Below are 27,456 nucleotides of genomic sequence, written 5' to 3'. Positions count from 1 at the left end.
GGCTGCCCTAAAGAGTGTCTGCTGTTGGTGAAGATGCTGTTTAAAAAGGCACCTTCTCCCTGTGATTAGGGAGTGTGTGTGATGCATAAAGAGCAGCAGACCCAGCAGCCCAAGGGGACAAGAGGGACACTGCAGAGAGCAGGTGTGACCTTGGGTGGGTCACTACCCACAGCCAAATAGTGACAAGGACAGAGCTGCTGGTCTCTTGCTCCTCCTCTATTTCCTGTGAGTGCTCTCACTCCCTTCCCATGTGTTTTGCCTTTGAAGATGGCAACTGTCCCAACTCGTGCTCCTTTTCTAGGGGCATTATGGCTTCTTGCCTGCTCCTTACCACGCCTGTCAGACATGGCTGGCTGGTCTGTGACCAACCACCTGCAGACCCTGGGAGGGGAAGGGGTGCTGAGGCACTGTTACTGATGAGGAACGTGTTGGTGACACCTTCACTTACCCACCATCTCTGTCAAGTCCTCTCAGACTGACACCCTTGTCACTGCAGTCATCTATGCTCATTGTCTAAAATGTCAAATCACGTGAGCCTGGAGAGTTTTGTAAGATTATTGCTGTATTTTAAATGTGTTAGAGATCTGTAATGGAAATCAGAGCAACTTCCAGCCCAGTTCTTCAAAGAGAAGTGTTTGGCATTCATGTTTTACTATCTCTGCTGAGCAAAGATTCAAGCTTCACATTCCTTGTCAGAGGGTCCTTGGAAGTGTTTGCAGTGCTCCCCCAAGGAGATGAACATTGTTTGCCCATGAAGGAGAGCTTGTCTTCTTAACAGAAACCAACAGGTTGGTGTTGATAAGGAGTAAAGTAGTGACTTGGTAGAAAGAAGTGTTTGCTTGCTAAGTTAATGTGTTTTAACTGTTTAGGACTGGGGGGGCATGTGTTCTTTTCCACGTGTTCTTGCACATACAAAGGGATGTGCTTGGGGTTAGACTGAAAAGTGGAGACATGAGCTCTGGTAACAATCTGAGGTGCTTTATAAACTGTTGTTAATCAGAGCTGGAAATGGATTGATCCATATGACCAAGATCTGGGCTCTCTGCAGATAAATATGGTTTCTCCTCAGCTAATTGTCCCCACAGCTGTTGTGTTTAACTCATTGTCTTGGTGTGGCAGCTGGAGAAAGCAGGGCAATATACTGCTCTGTGCCAAATCCAGTACAACTTTCAGCTGCTGGGCTGAGCCTTCTCTTAAATGCAGATGAGAATTAGTGTCATGCATGTCATACACAGAAACTCTCACTTATGTGAGAGGGACCCTGGTTGATTTTGGAGAATGAAATGGGCTCTGTTGGGGAATAGGCAGCAGGAGTGCAGAGTTATTTACTCTGCAGGGCTTGAGGACATGGAACCTTTTTTCTGTGACTGAAGCCACAGTCTGTCTCAAACATCTGCCATGCCCACCCTTCCAAGCCATCCCACCTGTGCCAGTATAGTACTTCTGTCTCTTCTAGCACAGCTGCATTTCTTGTTTAAACAGGCACGTTGTGGTGCTCTGAGCTGTATTACATGCACACAAGGCTCTCCAGTGCTCTCCACACCAGGACAGGCTCACTGCAGATGGGCTGTAGGGATGCTGGCTTCAGCCCCATTTCAGGAGCAGTGATGGCCTTGGGAGGTGTGCCTGTAGCTGCCAGGTTTGGGGTGCTCCTTTTGCTACCCCCAGAACTATCCCTGGGGCTGGCTCCATCCCTTGGGAGTAAGGGCAGGGATCCATGCAGTGAAGGGCAGGGCAGCCCTGCTGCTCTGGGGTCTGTGCCCCATCTGTGTCACTACCAAAATTGCCAAGAGCCCTGCTCCTAAAGCCAGGAGAGAAGCTTTCTTCCTAAAAGAAAGAAAAAAAAAAAAAACCAAAAAAAAGAGGATAAAAGCTAGCTCACAAGCTCTGAGCCTTTGGGCATCTGCTTTTGGAATGCTCTGGACAGGGCATGAGCCCTTCTTTACCTTTGTGTGTAAGCAAGCCTCGTTCCCCTTCCTCCCCACACCTTCACCTCTGCTCCAGGCTGGCTCTGTGTGCCTGCTGGGGACTGCACACTGCCTGAATGAGTTTATTGTTCCTGGGCTCTCACTGATGGCTTTCATTGAGCGCCCACAGCCAGGAACACAGGGAGTGTCTATGCAAAAATGCTTGTACTGCTTTATGCTGGGCATGGCTCTTTCAGCTCCCAGCAATGGTGGGCTGGGGGCAAGCAGGGAACTGGGCAGCTCAGTCACCAGGCTGTGCACCAAAGCAACACAGGCTTTAAAATCTGAATTCTGGACACCTGCTCAGCTGCATGCTTGTTCCTCAGTGTTTCCATCTCAACATACAGTACAAATGGATGATTTAGTGACTTGACTGAATCCCTTAAGATTTCCTGGCAAATTCAGGACCTGAATCCTAAGTTCCTTCACCAATGGTCAACACTGTCCTTGCAACCATCCTCCCTAGATCAAGGGAAATTAGGGATGCTGCTCTTTTGAGAAGTCTGTGTAAACTCTAATTTGCTGTACCCTCTGGAAAGGCAGGATTCATGTAATGCATGTAAGTGCATCTTCAGGCCATGGCAACCAGAGAGCCCTGGGCTGAAGGGGACGTTTTGGGGAGCCAAAAATAAGAGGTGCACCTGTCATCAAAGGGGATGCAGAGCATGTGCACCCAGGGCATAGGTGTTCCTCTTTGAAGCTGTCTGGCTGAAGCACATCCAGACCCAACAGGGGAATTGGGATCCTACAGTCACACAGCCAGTTTGATGACCTGCATATTATTGTTTACTTCATCTTGGAAGTTGAGTCATTTGTGCTTTTCTTTTGGGTCAACAGACAAGACAGACTGGTCCAGTCTGTGCTGCAGCCTGTGAGCACAGCTCTGTGGGTCAGAGATATGTCTGACATGGCCTTGTTCCAAGGAACTGCTGGTGTTCATACAGCACTTTCTGGGCTGGAGCTGCTGGGTTGGTGGTGGATTGGGAAGAAGAACTGGCAAATTCCCTGGCAGTAGCTGAGAGAAGGCATTTCCATTGTAAGAGCTATGCTGCCCTGCAAAGAAGAGGGGTTAAATTTGGGAACTTCTTGCTGTGTGCTACAGTGCATGGCTAAAAACCTTGTGTGAACTGGAGGAATGACTGTAGAAGTTCACAAACAAAAAATCTGCTCAGAAGTGCTCAGTAGGAAGCTACCAATGTCCTGGTACCCACCGTTCTTATTTAAAAAAAAAAAAAAAAAATTACTAAATTTATTAGAATCCAGGGAGCAGAGCTTCAGGAGGGAAAAGCCTCCAAAACAAACAGGAGTTGCTGAGGGTGGCCCCTTGAGCAGGGCTCCAAACCCAGCTCCTCACTCCAGGTTTGGGAACAGCCAGGGCTGCAGCCACCCAGAAATGCGCTGGGTTGGTCTGAAGTTCAAAGGACAAGGGCCAGGACTTATGAAAATACATTTCCCCTCTGCCCCTCCACTGACCTGTTGTTCTCTCCATGGGCAAAATTCCATAGAAAGCAAGCCTGAGGATGGTTTGGAGCATGGCAACATTGTCTTTGGTTGTAAACAGCTCTGTCTGGAAGTAAATATCTCAGAATTATGGGATCAGACTGAAACTCCCGCGTAACATACAGACTTGGCCACTTGCAATTTAATGAAAGTATTTCCCCTCCTTGGGTGGACTGTGTTGCATAAAGATTTTCTGATGTTTTTCTTTTTTACACTTTGGATCTGCTTAGGATAAAAGTATAGCACAAAGCTTAGAAAAAGCCTGGGAAATAGGGATTCACAAGTCTTAGCTGGCAGTTTAGCCTGTGGGCTTCTAATTCCTGAGTGTAGGAATCTCCAACAGAGAGAACCAGTAGCAGTAGCTACCCCCAGCACTGGTGTGATGCACATGGCATTTTTTTTACTTCCTTTTGTGTTGTAGGAGACTGAATCTTTAAAAAAATATCTTTAGATTCCCAATCTTGCAAATAATTAATGAGAGTTTCCAGAGCTGGCACTGAGTTTGGGGTGTAGAGGTGGGCAGCTAAAGCAGTTGGGATGCTTTTGAAGAAGTTTGCATAAGACTTGGGCAGCAGTGCTTAGAAAGAGGTGGGTCTGAGCCAGGAGATTCTTACAGTTCATGCTCAAGCTGTGGCTCGAGCCCTTTCCTCTTGGACTGAGTGAGATGGGGAACAAGCAAGGAGGAGATCCCTGTCTGTGTGTTCTGGGGCAGCCAGCCCAGGCAGGTGCTGAGGGGAAGTGTGTGCAGCTCCTGTGAGATGAGATAAAGTATCTGCAGAGAGATCTCTGATCCAAAGCCACTCTGCAGATCTCATCATTGCTATTTGTCACTGCAGAGAATGACAACTATTAAGGCTGGGAAGACAGAGCTGGCTCGCAGAGAACCTGAGTTGCACAACGTGATGCCACAAGTGGCTTTTGCTGAAAGTCCTCCACAAGTGTGTGTGAAATCTGGGGCTTTCTTCTGCTGAGGAATGCAACCAAGCCAGCTGCAAGCCCACAGCCTTCCAGTAGCACTGTCAGTTTGTCATTTCTGGAAGGAGCCCATGTATTTGTTCAGACAGTCCCAGTGCCAAACTGCTCTGACTTCTGATGGTCCCGCTGTGAATGAGCTGAAATCAGGAGAATGCTGAGACTTTCTGGTGCCTGCTGGTAACAGGTACATGGTTGCAGCAGCTGGGAGGCCAAGACTTGTGGTAGCAAATTGTCACAAGTCTGGAAGTTGGGGGTGACTTTAAAAGTGGAGATGTGGCCAGCCCAGGCTTGTGCAGTAGCCTGTGGCAGCTGGAGGCTGTCTGCTCCATCCATCCCATCAGCAGCTTCATCCAGGCTGCTTGGCTGGGGAGCATGTCCTGTCTCCTTTGTATAAATCCAGCACCCTCAAGGATTTTTGTGTTCTACTGCAGTCTCTAAAAACGTGCCACGTAGTCTTGAATGGTGGGAATGTCTGCTCTTTTAATTGTCATGCTTTTCAGACTTCTCCATGGCTCTGGGGAATACAGCATCAGGAAGAGAGCTAAGATTGTAATGTGCAGTTCCACATCTGCTAAAGGATAGCTGAATGTGATAAAGGAGAACACTCAGAGGAGTTGAGCCTAGTTAGCAAAGAAGCTGAGTTGTCCTTTCCTTGCTGTGGCTACCTGGGCAGAGGGATGGGATGTGCTTTCATGTCACCCAACCCCAGCCAGGTTGGGAATTCAGAACACATGCACAGGGGTGCATCCCTTTTGCCAGGGCATGAGCTGTGTGTGAAGTTGTATAAACTAGGTCTGGGTGGAGGTGCCAGGCAAAGGCAGGCAGGTGGTCAGGAGCCCTCCTCCCCCAGCCTGGGGCACACTGGGCACTGGTGGGCTCTGCCCACACTGGTGGGCTCTGGCTTCACCACCCACTGCTGCAGGGCTCTGCAATCTGCTGGGCAGCACGGTGGCTACGTGCTTTTCCTCCTGGATTTTTTCAGTCTGTGTGGGTTGTTTACCTCGTCTGGGGCTCGTTGCTCTTGGTGCCTGGGGCTCTAGGTGTAGCCTGTGCTGGGCCTGCAGGTGCTTTTGGAGTTCAGCAACCTCACCTGTCTCGTGGGAAGATGGTCACAAGTGCCCCAGAGCTGTGCAGTCACCAGTGAAATGTGTGTCTGACAGTTTTGGGTGCTTTTGGTTTTCTCCCATACCAGTATTTGTGCTCCACACTTATTTGTGTCTTGCTCCTCTGAGCAGTGGTGTCAGAGCTGAATGTAATTGCTGGTGAGCCAGTGACCTCTGGAATAAGTCAGTCCTGTCTGCAGAGCAGCTTCCTCACCCTTCACCCACCAGTTCACCCAGCAATACCTCCTCCAGCCAGGCTGTGAGAAAGCTGTAGGAAGGCATGAGCACTAAACTTCTCATGATGCTTCTCATCAGGGTTTACTGGATTCTGTAACATAAGTAGTCAGAACACTAAGGAGTTAATAATATAATCAGTTTCTGCTAGCAAATGCCTGTGTTGTTTCAATGGAAGTCAGCTACCAAACTATTTAGCTAAGCAACACTTGTAAATGATTTATTCTTGAGTTAAGCCTGGTATTATTTTATATAAACACAGGTTTTCATTACTGCTTCAACTTTATTCCATTTTCTCTCTACTAGGCATGTTGCAGGATACACACACATAGCCATGCACAGCCTCTTGCCTTTCTCTAATGAGCAGTGCTAGCTGATGATATTATCTAATTGCTCACATGTCATATCAGGTTAATTTGCTATAGCTAGAGCTTTGAAATTGTGCCCCTCATGAGATGATACTTCTTGAAAACTAGGTTGTGTTCCAGGTGTTGAAAGGAATTAGTGACTTGTTTGGAGCTGGCTGCCCTAATGCTGTTCTGTGCAGACCCTGTAACTGATTAAAGCGTGTCAGAAAATTATCAATGCTCCAAGTGTGGTTTGGCTTATGTTTGATTCCATGTGAACTCCAAGTCTGGTTCTAGGAAAATTCACCAGTAAATCAATCACAAAGTGTACCAATTATGCCAACATATACTCTTGATTTCTGGGATATTGAACTGTAATTCTGTCTCTGACTGTGATCCACAGCTCTGGAGACACTGCTGATGTGGTCAGTCATCTGAGCACTGGGATCATGGTAGCTTGTCACACTCTCAGCTCAGTGGGCTCTTGCTTTAATTACCAGTATGTGCCAAAATACTGATGGATGCTCTTTGTATGGGTTGCACTGGTTATACTGAGCCAGTTAAACTGGCAGTGTGTGGAGCAGAGCAGACCTGGGCAAGGATGCAGATGCTTGAAGCCTGTGGCTGTTGGCATCCTGCACTAGTTAACTTCTGTGAGTGTAGTTTTCCTATCAGGTTGCTCAAACAGATGCTCTCTAAAGCGTAGAAGAGATCTATTTCTGGAAATTGAAGTGGGAGTTGGCAGAGTGGGGGAAATGGCAATCAAAATTCCCATACTTTATGCTAAAGGCTGAATTCCCACGTCTGGCTGAGAGGAGAAACAAATGCTTTCTAGACCCAGGAGGCTCTGCATTCCCCGAAACAGAATGATTTATTTTTAATTCTGATAGTTCACTGGAGCTCTTAAACCAAAAGAGCAGTGACAGTTTTATTACACTACTTAGAAATAGGGGCAGCAAGCTCTGGGTGATGCTGAGGTTGAAAAGCCTGGAGTGCTGTAGGAGGGGAAGCCAGGTTCATTCAGACATTTGACCCCTGCTGAGTCCAGCCCAGCCAGAGCATGGCCTGAATTGCAGGGGCAGCACCCAGAGGCAAGGCTTGACTCTGGCTGGAAATCTGTGTGAACAGCACAGGATTTCACATTCGTGTTTCTTTGGATTGGCTACGTCAGCCTTCCTTCAATTCTTTGGCCTAAATAATGGCATCCCCTAAGCTTATATGCTGGAGTTTTGGGCTTTTTTTTTTTTTTTTTTTTCCATTTGCTGCTGATACCATTTCAGCTATGGTCAGTCTTTTATTCTTGTGATGGTCAGCTACAGCTCTCACAGGAATGCCAAAGCCAAGGGGCCTGACAGGAACACAGATGGGCTGAGCACAAAGAATGGTACTGTGTGAGAGGGACTGAAGATCATGAGTAGGGTGTCCTGTTAGGGCTGTGCAGGATAACATGGACCATCCTTGCAGTTAATGTAGGCTGTTGGCTGTCCCTTTGAAACTGGCATTGCCCCAAAACCAGGATAAGAGCCATGGACTGGTGACTGCCACTTCCAGGTCACGCATTCTTACACCTTTGGCTGCTTGGTTCTGCATTAAAAGATGTGTAGGTCTGGATGATGCTCTAATACTTTCTTTAAGGTATTTTTCTAACATTTAGCCCTGATCAGAGTATCTCATTCTGACACTCCTGATTAGCTACAAGACCTTTGCAGTCTGCTTTTGTTCCCATGCTGAATTGAGGTTTTTGTTGGAAATGCTCTGTTTCCAGCATATGTTCTTGTTTTTCCTGATAAACATGCATGTCTGTTGGCCCACATTTTGATGAGGTAGGAAGGGCCAAATTAATTCCTGGTGTTATTCCAGCATAGTCAGTGGGCTGACCACAAAGATCAAACTGGGTCTAAGATTTACACTGGATTGTCTGCAAGTTTTACCAATTTTTACTGCTATGTTACCTAACTGTATTTCTGGTGCAATTGATAAAGATGCCTTTGAATTTAATATAATTAAAGCTGATTTGTGGTAAAGGAGGGATGTAGAGCTAACAACTCCTTAGCCAAGCAGACATGCTCAGAATTCCAGGTGCTAATAGCACTGATGTGGCTGACCCTTGCTGCAGACCAGGATCTGGACTGTGTTAGTTATTTGGACCATGAAAGATGAGGAAATTCTGCCACGCTGCTTTATGAAAATGCAGCCAAATCATCTGTGGACGCTTCAGCAAGGACAGCTTCACCTCTGATCCTGCAGGCTGAAGCCTTTCCAGCTTCTGATGAAATGGTTCTCCTGGGAATGCGTGCTTATCCCAGATTCTGGGATGGAATTTCCAATTTTCTTTCACCCGTTGATTGTACAATTTCCTCATTCATGCATTTGCTTTTTGTTGGTTATTCACAAATATGCAGGTTTGCTCTGCCATCATACTGACAGAAGGAAGGGAAATGTTCCATTTTGAATATGGAAAGGGAGTTGCTGCTCAGCACAGACAGAACTGGCTTCTAGATGAAAGAGTCAAATACCAAACTGTTTTGTTTCAGTTTGAGCAGGATAGGCTTTGATCTAGAGGAGATGACTCAGTCAATAGCAGGGAGCAATTCTTTATAGTACTTTTAGAAATAAAACCTGAAGATTTAGGCTATGATGGCTTTGACACGTCAGTCATAGCATATATTATGTGAAAATGAAACCCATAAACATCTGAAATGAAGTGTGGAGTGTTTTCTGAAGAGAGAAAGAAAACATTTCTGATATTGGTTGCCAAGAGTTTTCCTCTAGTCAGAAAGGACTGGGGGTGGGGTAAAATAATTCCTACTGAGATAGGAATAACGAGCAATGTGGACAAAGCAGGAAGGGGAAAGACTTCCTGCAGTGAAACTCAAGCCAGAGGTGGGGCCAGGGTGAAAACTGGGATCTCCTGGCCTCAAGTCAGGCTCCACAATCCATCTGTGCTGCCTCTCTTCACCCTGCCTGATGCATCATCCCCTCTGTCCCCTGTCACAGCACCCTGGGTCAGCAGGCGCCCGGTCACTGGGCTGGCTCCAGCTGCACAGAGCAGGGATGGCCAGATTCCTGCTACTGAGCTGCTTTCATCTGCAGCCAGGTGACCTGATCAATGCAGCTGTGTTTTGTGGCACTGCAGCTGGCCAAACAAGCACAGCTGGAGCGTGGCTGGGTCTCTGCGCTGCTGCACACACGCGTGGAGTGAGAGCCCTGTGGTGTGGCCAGTGCCCTGGGGACGTGGTGAAACACATCTGGCTCCACAAACAGGCTGCTGGCAGCCCCCAGTGTGAAAGCAAAGTGTCACTGGTGCTCATTATTTCTGCAGCTTTATTCCACATCCAGCCCCTGACCTTCATTTTGTTCTGTGCCACTGTCCTGTGTAGGCTAAGAACAAATGGATCTCTACCTGAAGAATGTTTCTGGGTTCTTTTTGGTGGCTGCATGCAGGAGGTGATGGGGGCTTTTTGGCACAGTTGCCTTGTGAAGTATCCTGCTACTAACAGTTTGTTTCAGCTGAGGCTGAGGAGTATTTCCCCTCAGTGTCATGATCCCACCTCCTCACCTGCACTATCTCTGGCATTAGTTTCCCTTCTCACCAGCAGACAATTCTTTACTTTTCACAAGATTAATTATTCTGCTGGCTTGACTTCACAGTCTGGACAGTGATGGGAGCAGGGTGCTGGGGCAGGGAGCCAGTCTCTTTTGGGTAGCAAAGCTCTCTCAAGTGGGCTCACTTGGGATGCTGAAGATGTGCAGGTCCTTCAGTGATGCCTGGGACCAGGACTCACCTGGTCTGACTTGTACCCTGGTCACAGAATTTGTTACAAAATAGGAGTCTGATTAGATGGCCCAAGCTGTGCAGGTTTGGAGGTGCCATACCTCCTCCTAGAGAGAGAAAAGATCCTTTAGGTCACCTGGTTCATCCCATGGTCCGGAGAGGGTGCATCTTCTGGTGTTCTCCCTATTTAAATGCAAACTATTTCCAGTGAGGTGACTTGCTTCAATTTTTATAAGGATTATTCTATGATCTGGAAGGTCCTGTTACTCATATGGGTGTGATGTATATATAATATACTCAGATTGGGTGTATATAATGGAAGAATCAAATAATTTCCTTGCTTGGCATGGCAAACAAAAAGCCATTTTCACCGATGCCAGAGAGCAGCCAGTGGTGTGGTGTGAGAGCTGCAGACAGTGTGTCTGCACCAGGAGATGTGCTGAGGATGCAGCTACCCACACTCCATGCTGTCACCAAATCAGAGCTGTCCTGGCCCTGGGTCCCACTGTCATGTCACCATGCAATTTGTCAAGCTGGTGTGAGAGTGAGAGCAGAGGCTGTGCTTGCAGAGGGTGCTCTGGCAGGTGTGGAGCAGGGCTGAAGGACTGTGCCCCTTCTCAGGGAGAAAGGAACAGGGTTACAGGTGCTTTCATCCTGGGCTGTGTGGGAGGGAGATGGCACCTGCTGTCCATCCTGCAGGAGAGAGGGCTGAGAGTTCCCAGATGTCATCACATCCTTCTCTTCCTTCCCAACTTCCTGTTGCACATACCATTATGATGATTTGTTTTGCTGATGCATTTCCAGGAACTAACACCCATTTTCAAAGGGTGCAGAGGCAGAAGGAGTTCCTTTCTGTGAAGGAGCAGATGGTTCATTTTATATTTTAATAGTCTTACTGTGGGCAGTGGCTCTCCTGCCACAGAAAAGACTTCTTCAACTCAGGGTTCCTTCCCTTAGATTGTCTCTCCCCTAAATCCCAGTCTTTTCAATAGAATAGTTTAAAATGTGGTTTTGATGTTCCCTTGTTCCAGTTTACTTCTGTCTTGAGTGCACAGAACTGCCTTTGCTGTAAAAGAAGATGGTGAAAATTAATGGCTTACCAAGTGGCATCACATGAATGTTAAAGGAGAAACATTTCCTTGTGAGTGGCACTGGAGATGTATATGTTCTCAAAGAGGCTGGAAACGTGGGCTCCAGTCCTCCAGGAAATGGACTGAACCAGAGGTGTGACTGGGTGTTTTCTCAGTGAAGCTGCTGAGGGACTCTGATAGTTTTACAGAGATTCCTCTCTGTTGGGTGGAACACATGCAGTGAGAATTTTCATCTACAGCCATAAAACCATAACCTTTACAATCAGCTGGGGTTTTGGACAACATTCAGATCTCATAAAACTGATGTTTATGAATTATAAGTAACATTAAATGTACCTAAAGACTTGGGTGCCATAATGATTATTAGCTAATCTTTATGTTATAACAGAATGTAACTTCACACCAGAATTGGTGGTAATCCTTGAACTATAGGGGTGTCCATACTGCAGTATGGTCATTGAGGTCTCTTAGGTGGAAGGAAATTGATGTGATAAACATATCAGGAAACAAAAAAGCCAAAAAATCTGTAGGAATTTCTGCTTGTAGCAAAGGCCATGCTTTTTAAGCATAGGACAAAGAGATAATAAATTATAAATTCAACAGGGAACAAGGAAGTCATGTAGCAACTGCAAAAGATCCAAACATATGGAAAATTCAATTCTGTGGAGAATTAAGTCACTGTTATGTAATGAGGATCAATGGAAATGAGTTGATGTCAGTATTGGACTGGCTTAATGCATGGGTGGAAAATTGTGTTGTCTCAGAGAGGCCTGCTAATAGGAGTGTGAGCTCCATGTGTGTCACATGCCCATTAGCTGGTGGGGTTTTTTTACCTAGGAAGGGCCTGATCCAAACCCAGCAGAAGTAAATAAGCTTTCCACTAACCTGAAATTCATTTGGGGTCTGAAGGCAGAAGATCTGTATGAGGTGGCAAACAGTAGGACCCTGGGATGCACAACCTCACACTGGTTGATCAGGGTGAAACTTATCCTTATTTTTTCCATCTGTCTGAACCTTTTGCACTGCAGGGTACCTGTCTATCCCTCTAGGCTGACCCACAGTGGCCTTGCAGCCTTGGACTGGGAGGGGCTGTACCTGGCAGGAGGAGAGAGGACTGTCCCTGTGCCCAGGACAGGGCACTCCTGGAGGGTTGGACACTGATAGCATTGCAAAACTGCCCAGAGACCCTCCTGACCATCCTTTGGCATGATGAGATCCTGGGAGATGCAGCATGTGGTGGGGAAGGGATGCAGGCAGAAGAAAGGCTGCTGGAGGAGGGCAGGCAGCCAAAACACCTGGCAGGTCCTGTGCTTGATGTTCTGTTGTGACAGGGCTTGGCAGCAGCAGCAGCTGAGCCTGGAGCTTGTCCCTGAAAATGAGCCATCATTAGCCTGGCAGCTGTGCAGGGAGCAGCAGAACCTGCTCCTTGCCATGAACATGCTCTGGTTGGGAAGGAGGGACAGCAGTGCAGGTCCTGGGTGTGAGAGAGAGCCAGAGAGCCTCCCTCCTGGAATAACCCTGCCTGGATTAGCAGTCCTCCTTTGGCCACTGCTGTCAGGCACTTTGCTGCTCCTGAGAACCCAGCCGAGCATCCTCACTGCTGCTTTGAGAGCAGGAGGAAGTTCTGGGGAGGTTCTGAGTGTGGTGGTTTTGTGGGGATGCTTTTATGGTTGCTTGGTTGGGTTTTGATGGCTTTGTTTTCTGGCTTGTAAGTGAGGATAATGGGGAGGACAGGGGATGTAAGGGTTTAGTGAGAAGTGCTCTGAATACCCCTGGACACGTGGCAGTGATCAGGACTCTGCACTGGGACTTACTGAAGGTGTGTTTGAGTGATGAGCATCAGGCAGATATTAACTAGAAGAGACCTGCTGGGAAGCAATGGGCTTCACTAGAGGCTTTTCCCTACCTGAAATAGGTTTGATGTTCTGGAGTGTTACTGTGTATAAAAACATGCCTCCGAGTCAACAGGGAAAATGTCAGCTGGTGAACGTTAGTGGATGGGGCTGTCACATGAACTGAGTGTGTGGGTGGTTTCAAATTAAGAGATGCCAGAGGTGGGAGAGTAATGAGATAAAAAGTGGTGGGAGAGTCTGACCTTGAGAGTTTCCAGTCCAGTGGGAGAGCCTGAAGGGCAGGTTGAAGCGAGTGAGTTTCTAAGTGGGTCACCAGAGTGGAGGACCTGAGTTGCCAAACTCCTCTGAAGCGCTGGAAGGGAGCAGCAGCCCTGCTCTTCCCAGCCTGGCACTGCTGCTGGCTGCTCTGTGCTGGCTCTGGCAGTCACACCACCCTCTGAGCTGATTCATCTGGCCAAGATGGGGGAGAAAACACCCACAAAAAAACCAAAACCCAAATCCTTTTGTTGCTGCATTTATCTTCCCCTGAATGAGAATTGATGTGGCTCGTTGTCAGCTCGTGGGGGACACCACTAAGTGCAAGGAAGGGCTGAAGCACTGTGACCAAAGGCAGGGAAAAGGAAAAGGACAGAGCCCACATGGATCTCAGTAGCTCTGTGGGTTCCTTGTTTGGAAGGTTGATGGGTCTGTGAAATAACCTTGATGTTTCCCAAAGTGAATTTATTGAAAAGATACAGAGGGGACTATGACGTGAAGAGAGCAGACAGTTTCTTAGACATTTCTTTTACATTTCTAGAAGGCTTGCTTGTCTTAACTTGAGAAATATTGTCTGTGAAATGGAATAATCCCTCCTAAAATTACATTAGAGAGTTGAAGACACCCCTGGTTTTGAGAGCAATTTGTCTATTTGCTGCCCAGCAGCTTTGCAGGTTCATTGGAAGTGGCCAGTGTCTTTCCTGAGAAACAGCTGCTCAGAAATTTGGGAGGAAAAATATTTTATTCCTCACATGATGGTGGACTTGAGGCTCACCAGCTGGTGGAGAAGCCTGCCAAGGCTGCAGACTGTTGTGGAAATGTACAGTAACTGGGCATAAGTAGCTCTAAGCCCTTTTTGGACTGAGGGGTGAAAATGTCTTAATTCTGGGAAGCTGTTGAATGTCTTTTTCAGTGTAGAAATAAATCAGAAGGGAATTGTGCTGCCTTTGCCAGCAAATAAACTCATTCTGGGGAATTTACTGTCCCTGTTTCCACAGGACCTCTTGTGCACTGCCTGTCAGCTGAAGCTGTCCAAGCCCTCCAAGGCCCTCATGATGTTAATGTCTGTGTTGGAAATACAATTTTCAACCTGAAAAAGTGCTTCTTCAATTACATTTTTGGACTGATTGTAAACATAATCTGTGTTATTTCTGTCTGAAAACCAAATTCTCAGAATATTGATGAAAGTCTCTCACTGACTTCAAGGAAACTAGACCCTAGATTTATCAGTCTGGGTTAAACCAGGAAAGACAAACAGAAGATCTCTGTCAAAATGACTTTGTCTAGAAAATGCAATTTCTGTGTTTCCCTGAGTAAACTATTCTGATTTGCTTTTTTTCAGCTCTCTTCCCACCCACAACACAGAGAAAGTTTTCTATGAACTAGTTTGACTGCTGTAAAGCAAGGATTTTGTTTCCCCAGTCTTAAAGCTTGTTTCTGGATGGAAAACTGGTTATTTCCTGGCTTAGGATGCAGTGGGGGTTCTCAGCCATGGGGAAGGTCCTGTCCAGCTCAAATGTGTGCCCAGACTGGGATGTTATGATCCTAGGGGGTGGGCTAGCAGATAAGTAAAGAATAGACTAAATTTTGGGGCTGAAGAAGAAAAAAGGTTGTGTTTGTGTTCTACCTGAACTCCTGCCTTTGGGGAGTGCAGGAAGGGCCCTTGCCTGGGGGAATGGTTGGAGGCTGTGCTCAGCCATTCTGTGAGTCCTGCCTGCACATCAGGACAGAAGGTCCAAGGCTGCTCTGATTTGTCACAGGAGCTGCTCGTGTGTGGCTCTCACAGTGGGATAAAGATTGTGGGGCTGTCAGAATAGCAAGAGTTCTCCAAGCTGACTTCCTCTGACTGGAATACAGTCTGCTTGTAGCAACCCTGTCCATCAGTGAAACTCAAATCAAGGCTTCTTTAATGTGGAGTGAATTGTTCTCTTGGGATGAAGCTCAGGCAAGAGGCCAAGAGCCTGAGACTTTAACAAAGAAGCATCAACCTGTTTGTATGATTTTTGTATACACTATACAAATCTTCTGAACAAGATGTTCTTCTAAGCCCATGGAAAGGAAGGCCAAGAGAGAAGGTCTGAGGCATTCAGATGCTGCCAAAATGGTGTGATGTAACTTGACACAGTGCCAGTGTTCCTGCTGTAAACTGAATGCAGGTGAATGCTGATTAAAATGAGCCTGCACAGTATCTGTCTATGGCATCTGTTGTTTGGTTTAAGGCAGCATCTAGAAATACAGGTGAGGGAACCAGATTCTGTCTGTCTGATGATATATGGGCATTCTTATCTCTGTGTTTTCATCCTGAAGCAGAAACAACCCACAGATGCACGATGTTGCTCACTCTAAATAACCCCAAACACACCTTACTGATTATGTTTGGGTTTTGATGAGTAGACAGCTTGGGAAATTGTTGGCTTTATTTATTACACCTTATTGTGTCACAGTCTTGATGTGTGTAAAACTCCAACAACAAGCTTGGTAAATGAAGAGAGAGCAGTGGGTGTTTACTGACTTTATTTCAACACTTTCCTGTAACATCCTCCTAGCAGACTGGTGAAGTACAAGCCCAAGAAGTAGATGGTGAGGTGAGGCAAAAACTGGCTGAGCTGCCTTGCTCAGTGGATTGTGACTGCAGACACAAAATCCAGCTGGAAGCCAGTCATTCTCCACCTGCATTAATGACCTGGTTGGAGGGGATGTTTTGTAGAAAACACCAAACTAGGAGTGGCTGATGCACCAGATGGTTGTGCTGCTGTTAGGAAGGGCCTCGCTAGCCTGGAGGAATGAGCCAGCAGGGATCTCCTGGAGTTCCAGAAAGGAGGGCAAAGTCCTGCCTTGAGAAGGGATCAGCCCAGGGATAACATGCTGGGCCAAGCAGCTGGAATGGCAAAAAGCCTCCTGGTGGGCACCAAGATGGGCAGGAGCCAGCAGTGTGCCCTCATGGCAGCAGGACAACAGCCTCAGGGCAGGATTTGTTAATCTGGGAGCACACATTAGTCCAGTCCTAACACATGCTGCTGTTTGATGCACCCTCAGTAACAGAGGAGGAATTTTTAAACAAATGTGGCACAAGCCATCCTCCAGTGCCTCTCCACAGTGGCACAATCTGTGTCAGTCAAGGAGTTTTAGCTGCTTGGAGCAGGGCCTGAGTTCCTGTAACACATGGCACAGCTGCATGGATAAACTGCCATCCCACTCTGCTGGATCTGCTTTTGAAACACTCCAGATATCTGTGAATTTGTGTCTCTAAAGCTATTCTGCAGATGAGTGTTGGCAGTGTGCTGTCAGGGCTGGAAGATGAGGCTTTTCTGTGCTAATGGATTTACTGCCTCCCTGCTTTTCTCGAGGCACTGCTAAATGTGTCATGCAGAAAGGTGGTTTCATTAGCAGTTCTGCTTGGCTGGGGGAAAACCACTCTCTTTATTTATTTGGTTGGTTCAGCATGAAGTGTCTCTTGGCAGGTCAGTCACTTCCCAGGCCTCCCAAGCTGCTGTTTCCCATTCCTGTGCTGTGAACAAAAGGTGAGCTCCCACCCCTGGCCAGCTGTGGTTGATGTGGGCAGAGCTGCTGGCCAGGTTGCCTCCAGTCCAGCCAAGCACAGTGTTTGCCATGTGGATCCTCCTTGGCTGCCCTCTGCTTTCATAGGTCTGGAAGTGTCCCTGGGATGCTCCTCACCAGAGGATCTGGCACATGAGGTCTCCTACACACGCTGGAGAGAAGGAAGGACTTCTAGTGGAAAGGAACATCTGTTACTCCTTAAGTGTGACCACTGTCAAGCTTTCCATCCTCCAGCAAAGCAGTTCTTAGCCAAAGGCCTGGTAATCTCTGATTTTTTTTCAGGAGGAGAAGGAAAGTAAATCTTCAGGACGATTCTTTTTTTTTTCAACTGAAGAGATGAGTTTTGTTTTAAATTACAGTATATGGAATCAGTGTCTTTGACACCCACATCTGTGCTGGTGGAAAGCTGCTGGAGGGGCTGGAGCCATGGTGCTGTAGCTTTGTGCAGGGTGCACCTTGCAGGCCTTGCACAGCCACTCGTGGAGGGTGATCCGTGCTCAGCTTGGCTTCTGCTGGAGGGTGTGAGTGTGCCCAGCAAAACAAATGACATTGTTTTCACATGGTGTAAAACCACTCCCTGCACCTTCCCCTGCACCCCTGCCCGTGTCCTGGCTGTAAATCCTGAGGGGAAGCAGGGCTGAGTCATCTGGCCCTGGCTGTATTCATACATCAGACAGGCTGCAGCACTGTGCAGCCCCTGGGGAGAGGCCAGTGGTGGAGGGGTCCCCCCACGCCCCCTTCCTGTCCTCAGGCTTGGTTATTGGCCAGATCAGCAGATTTTGGCTGTGATCAGCAGGAGCTGGTTCAAGGAAACCATTGATGAGGCATCAAACTGCTGGGCTAATTTGCTTTTTTACGAAACCTCACACGTGAATTCAGGGCAGAAACAGCAGCATGGGGAAAGGCTTGCACAGGGGAAGAGCTTTGGGTTTGTGGTGCTCACAGCCAAGCTGAGCTGGCTGGTTGCACTCACCCTGCAGCACCCAAGGGTGCCTGTGCAGTTCTGGCCATTCTGGCTGGTTCTTGCCTTGGCTGCAGCCAGCAGCAGGGTGGCTGATCTCACTTGCATGAGGCCAAGCAAGAGGGAGCACCAGGGGGCTCCTGGGGGCACTTTGGAGTGGAGTGGTCTTTGCTGTGGTGCAGGGGGGCTGAGCTCAGCCTGATTCTGAGCTCAGCCTGGTTCTGTGCTCAGGGTTAAGTGGTTGTTTTTCAGCCTCTTCCATCCCCTTTCATCCTGGAATAACAAAATCAGAACAGGGAGGTTTGCTTTATTGTGCTGGGTCTCCTTCCTCCACCTGCTGTGGCAGCTGATCTCCTCTTAATGAGCAAAGTTGCCTGGGGATGCCATTTACCCAGGGGAGGCAGTTCCCCCTGCACAGTTGGATTGATTTTTTTTTTTTTTCTGCATGTCCAGCCTTGCTTGCGGGTGCTTTTAATCTGTCCATGCTTTCTCTGGAAAAGCTGCTTTTCAACAGAAGGACTGTGTTTGCAAATCTTCCCCCTTCCTGGGAGGAGCAGGGTGGGACAGGTCATGATCCTGATGCTGTGTGATGCAGAGGTAGAGAGTGTAGGGGGAAGCACAGGGGGAGGGACTGCTCCTTGCCTCTCCATACATCCCACACACACTGTGAGAACAGCTGAAACAAATGGGCAGGAAATGGGAAGTGAATAAAGGACAGGGCTTCTTCAGTGCTGTGAGTGTGACTGTGGGTGCTCAGGCCAAGGGATCCCTGCTGGTCACCTTGCTGGTAAAATGGGCTGGCTAACTGGCTGTCACCTAAATCTGCCTGAGCTCAAAGCAGTCAGTCTGCATCGTGCCTTGTGACAAAATCAGCCTGCACATTGTGCTGTGCTGAGACCAGAAATGTCTGTGCTGAGACCCCAAAATGCAGACCCTGTGCCCTGTTGGCTGTTTCATAGGTGCTGCCTGTGGATCCACTCTGCTGTGGAGCACCAGCTATTGACTCAAGCTTGCTGGCCCAGTGGTTTCCACCACTGCTGCATTTCTGTGGCTCCTCGGGGTCCTGGTTGGGGATTTGAGGCCAGGGGATTTCTGTTTGTTTGTTTAAGAATGTTGTATTAATTTATTCCTAATCACATACAGCTCTCATCACTGCTTAGGCTGTGACTTTCAGCTATCTTGAAATGAAAAGAAAATACATGTTTGTCTTCCAGCACCTTGGGAGCCAAGGGAAGCCTTAGCCAGAGCCAAGATGTAACGTGGCAGTACAAACACCAATATCCGATGTTCCCCCAGATTTGTAATTAAAAGCTGATGATTTTCCCAAGGTTACCAGAAGGACACCAGCCTGCAGGACCCAGTTGTCTGGCTGCTATAACACTAAACCTGTTCCTGTGGCAGTCAGCTGATTGCTGTTGGGGTTTGTGCTGATTTTTAGGCCTTTTTTTTGTGTATATTTTTATTTTTCGAATGAGTGCTGCTGCACATCTCTCTTCTTCCTGGTGCAGCCAGGATCTCAGCACAGTTTCTTGGCACTGCAGCATCATCCCACAGGGCTGCAGGCAGTGCCAGGCCCTCTGCAGGGATGTCATGAGAAGCAGCCCTGTTCCCAGGGGTCCCTGAGTCCTGGAGATGAGTGGGGCCAGTGCAGCTCCAGTGGCTTCTGCAGGGGGCTGGGGCTGCCCCTAGGTTGTTTTTTCTCAGAGTATTTTTGTGGAGGAATGCACCTCCTGACCCACTGCTTGCAGCAGTGCCTGGGAGAGCAGAGTGCTGGGAGGGGGCCAGCTGTGCTCCAGCTGTGAGTCACCCAGCTGCTCCTATTTTGGGAATGGCTGGGTGTTTCCAGGTCCCCTGGGTCCCTGCTGAGCTTGCCTTCTTGCCTTTGTTAGTGCTGCCTGGACAATAACGAAGACCTGGAAACCAGCTGTGATTTATGATCTTTTTATTGGGGAAGCAAGAGGCAAAATACAAAGGAAGAGATCCAGCTCTCCCCTTTTTGCAGAAGAAATGCCTCTTTGAATGGGAAGTGTGCAGGGTGGGCAGTGTTGGTGCAAGTGTCAGCTGGTTTTTTCACCTGGTTGGTGCTCCTAATCCCAATGTAGTAAGGGAAAGAAAAGATATATTTGTCCTATGGAAAATTTGGATCTTGTTTCCTGCCTGTACTGGAAGGTGAAATATGCTAGGAATGAGCACTGTGTACATCTCAGGAGCTCCTCTCCTCTCTGTAGCTGGGTTGGATGTTTTGGGAGGTTTTAAACTGACTAAGCACAGGCATGCTCCTGCCTGCACTGCTGCTGAGACATCCCTCCCCAGCCTGAGCATGGGCTCAGAACCCACCACAGACTTGCTTCAGAGTGAATTCAAGGGTGTGCTGTGAAGGGATGGAGGTAACCACGTGCTTGACATCTCCAGTTGGAGCAGGGCCATCAGTAATTCAGTCACACAGTGCTTTGAACAGGTCTGCCCATCCAAACATGGGCTTGTTAGTGATGGGTTAGGGGAAATAGGTGAGTTGAGCACAGCCTTCACATCACCCCCCACTATACTTGGTACATGCAGGGACCAGAGGACTTTTCTTCAAGTTATGTCCAAGTCCCTGCTGGGCAGGGAAGGCCATGGGAATTGTCCCCTTGGGGCTCTCTAACTCCAGACTCCTCAATTCCCACTTCTCCTGACATCCTGAAAAGTTTTAGTCCTGCCCTGCTCCCAGCTGAAGTCCTTCTGGGAGCCAGATGTGTCAGCTCAGCAAGACATCCTGCCTAAATATTTCCAAAAAAGAAGTTCAAGGTTGCCTTGTGATTCTTGGTTTGGGTGTTGTTTGTTTTTCAACACTGGTTTTCAGTCTTGTGGCTATGCCTGGCAATTCCCAGCTGCTTTGGGCTTTTTGGGCTAATGCAAAAGGGCCATAAACTCAGTCTGCTGGTGCAGTTAACAGGAGCTGCAAGGGCTTTGTGGAGTCACTGGAGCTGCCCTGATGAATCTCACCCAGGGGAATTCTACTGGCATGAAGAATTCTCATCCTGGTATTCTCTCACACAACAAGTAGATTATTCTGCATCCTGACCCATCAGGACAGTGATAGGGTTTTTTTGGGGGTTTTTAATTTTTTTCTTAGTGAAGCTGCACAGAAGTAATTTTCATGGAAGTTCCTCAGGTCCTGGCTGATATTTCTGATCAAAAACAGCCTTAGTGGTGATGGCAGTGTCCAGGAAACCCAGGTCCCCAGGCCTGAGCCTCAGAGGTCACTGCCTGTGTTTTGCAGGGACTCCTACCCCAAGGAACACTAGCATCCATACATGTGTGTGTAGGGAATTACTTAAATGGGAGAAAATGGGAGTGAGCAGCTCCAGAGGAACTGGTGCTCAGTGTGCAGAGGAGTTGCCTGTGGTGCTGTCCAGTGTGAGTTTGGTTTTGGTCCTCAGTCCCTCCCACCCTTGAGGAGGGCTCTGCTAGCCTGGTGGGGTTTATTGTTAAAAACAAACAGAATCCCAAAGTTTGGGCTTCCCATTGAACATGGAGTGGTTTGTGGTTTCCTGTTTCAATAAAGTGCAGCTTGCATTTGTTTTGCTTTCATCTTGGTTTTTCTCTGGTGTTTTGGAATCCCCAGAGATGGACATCTGCATCTAATGTGAAGTGGGAAATTTCTGCACTGTCCATTTGTGCCTGCATAAACCTGGAGTTTCCATATAGAGGAGTATCCTTCTCTGGGCTTAAACTGAAACTCTGATAAGCCTCAGTGGGGCTGCACAGATCTCTGTGAGATGAAGGTGCAGCTCCAGTAGATACCCGTGCTGGTTGCACAGCACTTGTGTATCCTCCAAGCATTTCTGTGCTCTCAGAGGAGTTGTTCCTTTCCTGTTCTAGACACAACCTCCCAACTTCCAGTGCAGGTCCAAGAGTCCAGGAAGACCAGCTCAGCCCACTGAGCTGACACCAAATCCTGGCACTGCCTGCAGGGGTGAGCAGGGGGACCTGTGCCCAACTGCTTGGATTCATGGCTCAGACACCCACCTGGGTGCCTCTCTAGGGGCCAGGCTCAGGGTACCACTGGTACCTCCTGGAGCAGATTGTGAAGTGGTGCCTTCACTTCCATAGCAAGAAGCTTTGCCAGTCTGTTGCTGTGTCCCAAAATGTGGCACCCTTTGTAGGTCTTCTTGTGAGGAGTATCTGCATTTGTACAAATATTTTTCCCTCAAAATTGAGTCAGGAGTTTGGGAAGGAAAGTCCCAATGAGATCTGTGGGTGTAAGTGACATCATAGGGTGAAAAATTTTATTCCTTTGAGATTATGGTTGCACCCACAGGCCTGAGGCAGATGGAATCCAACATAGCTTGAACTAAATACATAAAGAACATTTGAATGCTGAGACAATTTTCAGTAAATACTTTGTGTTATGACATCCTGTGAGCTTCCTCAGAGTGTTACTGGAACCCTGTTTAAGCTTGCCAAACTCCCAGCAATGGTTTTTTTTTCTTGCCCACTTGACAGATGAGGAATTTGGGAGCCTTAACTGCAGTGACCCACCGAGCTGGGAGTGGGAGGGACGGGCTGTGCCAGGTGCTGCTGCTGGAGCTCATTCCTCCAGCCTGAATCACCATCCCTCACCTGCACCTGGAACCTGGGCAGACAGCAGAGCTCTGACTGTCTCTGTTGACTCATTTCAGCTGTCTCTGTCACTGTCTGAATATGAGTCTCTGCTGTAGGGAAGGAGTTCAAGAAAATGGGCATTAGTGTCTTCAGGTGGGGAGCAGATGCTGGGAAGAAATGGGTCTGGTGGAGCACCAGCTTTGGCTTCACTCCAGAGCTGCACTTCCTCTGCCCTTGGATTTTATTGCAGACCTCTAGCTCTGGCCTTTGCTTTCCCTGAAGTGTTGAGACCTCCTGGTGGAAGGGGCTAAATGCTGAGTTTGTTGTGAGCTGCTTCAGCTTTTTGGGAAAACCAGGACAGACATTTCTGCTGTGGCTTTGCTGTTGCAGCCTCTCATTTGTTTGAATCACCAGTTCAAAGCCTCCATAGCAGAGATCTCAAAGCAGCAGAAATGTAGCAATGATCCTCAGAGACTGGAAAGCACCGAGTGCTGTGTGCAGTTTGATCTCTGACTGACATCACACCTCTCCAGCTGGAGCAGTGCTCTTGACCTGGCAGGTCACTCACCAGCAGAGCAGACATCAGTGCTCACTGACCCTGCAGCCCTTTGAAGTCTTTGCTTAAAAAAAAACAACCAAAAAAAAAAAAAAAAGATCCTTCGAAGGAAGGAAGATAAACTGTGCTGTCAACAGAACCCGTTGTCTAAGAAATGTCTTTATCTCTCAGAGGTTTCAGAAACCCTCTCCTCTTTGGGAATGATGAAAGCAAGACTGCTATTAATAAGCTGGAAGGAGAAATGGGAGCAGGAGGCATCTAGCTTTTGATGGTGGCATCTTTCTCATGTTTTCAACAACTGCAAGGGTTTTCTGCAAAAATGTTTTGAGACAGAGATACTCATGAAACTGCATTTCTAATGTGAGCTAGAGAGAGCTGGGAAAGCTAAAGAAACTTTTTTGGCAGCAGTTCATCTTTTTTAGCCTAGTGTACTTGTCCAATCTGTGTCCCTTTTAAATTCTAATTACTTCCTCAGGCACCACAAACACTCTGGCCTTGTCACTTCTCCTTTTGAAGTTTTCTTCTCATAATGCAGCCTCTTCTGAGGCGCTCATGCTGCCGGTCAGCTAACTAGTCCAAAACATTCCACTGCTTCAGAATCACTTAATTCTTTTTCAAGTACAAAGAACAGCTTTCTTTGTTGCTGCCTGCTGACTCATGTGAGGAAGGTAGTGTGCCTTGTGTCACAGAGAGCAAGTTCTGCAGGGCAGAGTCTGCAGTGTGATGGCAGAGGTGGCAGCAGGGCTCTGGATGCAGAGAGGTGTTAAGGGGAAAATACATCTTGGGGAAACCAGTCTGAGCCTCAGTGGGTGCTGAGTAACTCTGCCAAAGCTTAGCTGATCAGCCCCATGTGCTTTGGCCTCAAAGGCTGCCTGTGATGAAGGGCAAACGAAGAGTGGGCTGTTTAGCAAAACCCCTGGAATGTTTAACACACAGCAGCCTTTTCCAGGCTGGCAGGACAAACTTACCAAGCTGAGGGTGCAGTTTGGTGGAGATCCTTGCAGTAGCAGAGAGGCAGAGCCCCTGGGCACTGTGCTGTCCTGGGATGCTGTTCCAGCAGCTGAGCATGGTCTCTGCACGGTGTGAGCACAGCAGCCAGCCCAGGGCAAGGTGGGTGATGTGGCATTGAGGCATATAGCCATCAAAGGAATTGTTCTTGCCTGATCTTTCCTTCCACTCCCTTTATCTCCCATTACCTCTGCCTGCACCTAGCTAGGGATGGGCTCCCTTCTCCTCACTGAGGCTCTTGGCAGTGCCAGGGGTTTAACTTCTGCTGCTTTATACCAACACTCAACCTCAGATGCCCCTTTGATGTGCTACTCTGAGCCAGGCACACAGAGGATGTGGGTGAAATGTGCTGGAGCACTGCCTCCAAAAAACTCTGGATAAGGATGAATAATCATGGGTAGGGAAAATGAAATGTATAATTTCATTGCTGAGAGGGTCCTGTAGGTCCAGCTTGTTTTCTACATCTCTGAAACAGTTTCCTGCACTTTCCTTGCCCCTCAGGAGGGGAATTTGCTGAAGGATAAGTTGGCATGTCCCACATGGAAATTTCAGACAGGTGTTACTCAAAATGGAGAGAAAATTTAGAGTGTACATTTCTTGAATGACATAACAAAGGAGCTGATGGCCTGAACAGCCCTTGGGAGCTTGGCAGTTCTTGTGCCTGTGTTTCTTGTCAGCAGTTTGTGCAGTGTGTGACCTGCTTAGCAGCTTTCCAGGTTGCTGTGACACATGTCCCTGCTGAAGGCTGGCATGGAGCTGATCACTACCCCCTGCCCTTCCACCTGGCTGCCACCTTTTTTTTTTTTTTTTTTTTTTTTTTTGTCCCACTTGTCCCTATTGGGTGGTTTTTCACACAGGTGAGTGTGGGGTGGTAGCAAACTCCTGGTATCAGTGTGAGAGAAATTGCTGTTCTGGGGTGGGTGCCTGAAAGAAACATCTTTTTGAGAGAAACAAAAGATTGTTTTTCTTTGTAACCAAAGGTAAGTGATGGCCCCACCACACTTAAAAGCTTTTCAGTGGAACTGAAAGAGACACATGGTAGTTAATCCCAGTGGTTTGACTCTCTGAGTGGAGAGCTGGTGCTTTTTACCCTCTGTAGCAACATAAGTAGGTGAAGCAGCCTCCAGAGAAGATGAATTCAAAACCCTTTGGTCAAGGATCCACCACCTTGGAAGTAAGGATGAGAGGACAGCTGCCCCAGGGATCTAGCCTCCTCCTGGCCCCTCTATTTTTTGTCTCTTTTCCTGAAACAAAGGAGGTAAATCAATAGTATTGGTAATTTATCTTACAATCACTCACACATTTTATTGATTTCATTCCCTTCTGCAACAAAATATGCCTAGTCCTAGAAATGGGGAGTGTTTTACTTAGTCATTTGTCTTTCCTTCACCTGCCTGTTTCTTTCTTAGAAAGGCTGGGCAAGCAGATAGCAATAAAGCAAAGGAAATTGCAACAAACCACAGCAGGAGCAATCTTTGTGTTTTTCCTAACCCACAAAGACTGAAAGGCTCTGTGGCTTTGCCTTTGGGGCTGGGGCTCAAGCTCAGAATTGGTGGAAGGAAAGACAAAAGGCTGAGTAGAGGTTTGCAGTGGCAGCCTGTGGTCTCTCTTGAGCCATGGCCAAGATGCACTGCTCCTCTTTTTCTCTGGGCTCTCAGGTTGAATGGCCAGCAGTTTTCCCTGCAAAGCAGGGCTGGCTGTGCCTTAGCAGCTGGCTCTGATGAGGGTATGCATCTCTCTATGCCTGTGAGTACTAGAAAACTGTCTGGAGGGCAGTTCCTGCCTGCAGGATGCTCCTCATGTCCTGGCTGAATTGCTTCCAGCACTGCAGGCAGAGTGGTGGAGTAGCCAGGCTGCACTTAGCACTGAGTAAACAGAGAGTTCCTTCGAGTTATTACTCTCATTAAAGGTTGTGGATTCACTAGTGCCAAGGCTAAGCTGTATTCCATTCATTTTCTGGATGGGAAGCACAGCAGTGTGGTTTGGAGTGAGGGTGGTGTGGACTGCCCCAGCTGCAGGGAGCCAGGCACGAGCTGCTCATCCCAAACCACTGCTCCACAAATGATCCTCGGGTACCAAGGGTGCCATCAGTGTTTATTAGCATGTGATGCTGAGAAAAGAGAAATGCCAGCCTGGGCAGGTTACAGCCAAGCTGCAGGGATGCCTCCAGAGTGTGTTAAGAGGGATGGATAAAAGAGTCAAAAGTGCATTTAGAAAAGCTCCAAGGAAGCTGAATTTACTGGAAAGACTTGAACTCGTTCGTCAGCAGTTTCTTGTCAAAAATTTTCTGCTGAGATGGTAAATGAAAATAATGATCTAACTTTTAAATCTGTGATAGGATTAGTGATACCTTTGGCATATTTATGTAATGGGTTTCAGAGGTTTAATTGAGAGAATTGTTCCCAGTCTGGATAACTGGCTCTCATCCATGTAAACAAAGTGCAAGACAAAGTAAAATCTTTTTTTATCCTGTAAATGGTTGTTTTGCTGGTTTAAGAGCTGTCTTCCATTTCCCATGCCTCACAGTCAGGATAGAAAGGGAGAAGTTTTCCAATTCACATGGAAAAAAAAAAAAAAAAAAGAAAGGCAGGTCTTTGTCCTGGTTTTTCCACTGCATCAGCCCCCCTGGGCCCCTGCCAGGCTCTGCTGGGCAGGGTGGCAGAGGTGCTGTGGGGTGGTTTTGTCCTGAGCCTCCTCTTCCCCCAGGACATCTCTGTGAGCTTGACTTGCTGCTGCTCAGAGAGGAGCTCAACTCAGGGTGCAGATGGTAAATCAAGGTTTATTGCTCAGGCTTGGCAGAATTTTGGCTGCTTACCTCTACCTTGCCTTATAAGAGGCTCCCCCATGCAGTAAAGCATCCATGGGCAGTGGGGCAGTCAAACCAGGAGCCCTCCATGTGGCCACTGCAGGAGTTGTCCATCTCAGCAGGTAAATGTCTGTGGCTTCTCTAATTCATGCTCCAGGGTCACACCACACCTTGTGGGGCCTGGATCTGTAGGGAGACAAGTGGAGCTCGTGTGTCTCCTCCTGCCACTTGTGTACAGCCCCTGGTCTCCTGTGTTTTAGTAGGACTTTTCTGTCATGTGAATGGGTCTGTGTTGGAAAATTAATGTGTGTGCAGCCATTGCATAAATTGGGTGGCCTAGGAGAACTCCTCTCCTCTCCTCTCCTCTCCTCTCCTCTCCTCTCCTCTCCTCTCCTCTCCTCTCCTCTCCTCTCCTCTCCTCTCCTCTCCTCTCCTCTCCTCTCCTCTCCTCTCCTCTCCTCTCCTCTCCTCTCCTCTCCTCTCCTCTCCTCTCCTCTCCTCTCCTCTCCTCTCCTCTCCTCTCCTCTCCTCTCCTCTCCTCTCCTCTCCTCTCCTCTCCTCTCCTCTCCTCTCCTCTCCTCTCCTCTCCTCTCCTCTCCTCTCCTCTCCTCTCCTCTCCTCTCCTCTCCTCTCCATGCTTCTTTGAAGCATCCTAATTTGAAGTGTAGTGAACACTGTTTGCATTGAATCTTGCTAGGAGGGAGTGTGAACTCTGGTCCTTACTGATGTCTGTAGATGGGGGAATTTTGCAGGAGGGAAGATTTTTTCAGGAGGGAGCATTGGTATTGGGGATTATAGCACTTTTCTCTGCTGATGATTAAACACCAGATTTCCAGGGAAAAAATCTCAGATTTGCTGCATCAACACTGTTCAGTGACTC

The 27,456-nt window shown here is 47.9% G+C and overlaps 1 protein-coding gene across 3 annotated transcripts in view; it reads left to right on the top strand.

Moving 5' to 3' along the window:
* Positions 1-27,456, top strand: part of AFAP1L2 (actin filament associated protein 1 like 2) — a 65,024-nt gene that overhangs the window by 2,882 nt on the left and 34,686 nt on the right. The gene's annotated exons all lie outside the window — the stretch shown is intronic.

This window comes from Oenanthe melanoleuca, chromosome 6, assembly GCF_029582105.1.
Source record: "Oenanthe melanoleuca isolate GR-GAL-2019-014 chromosome 6, OMel1.0, whole genome shotgun sequence".
Lineage (NCBI taxonomy): Eukaryota > Metazoa > Chordata > Aves > Passeriformes > Muscicapidae > Oenanthe > Oenanthe melanoleuca.
This window is presented reverse-complemented; position numbering and strand designations above follow the sequence as displayed.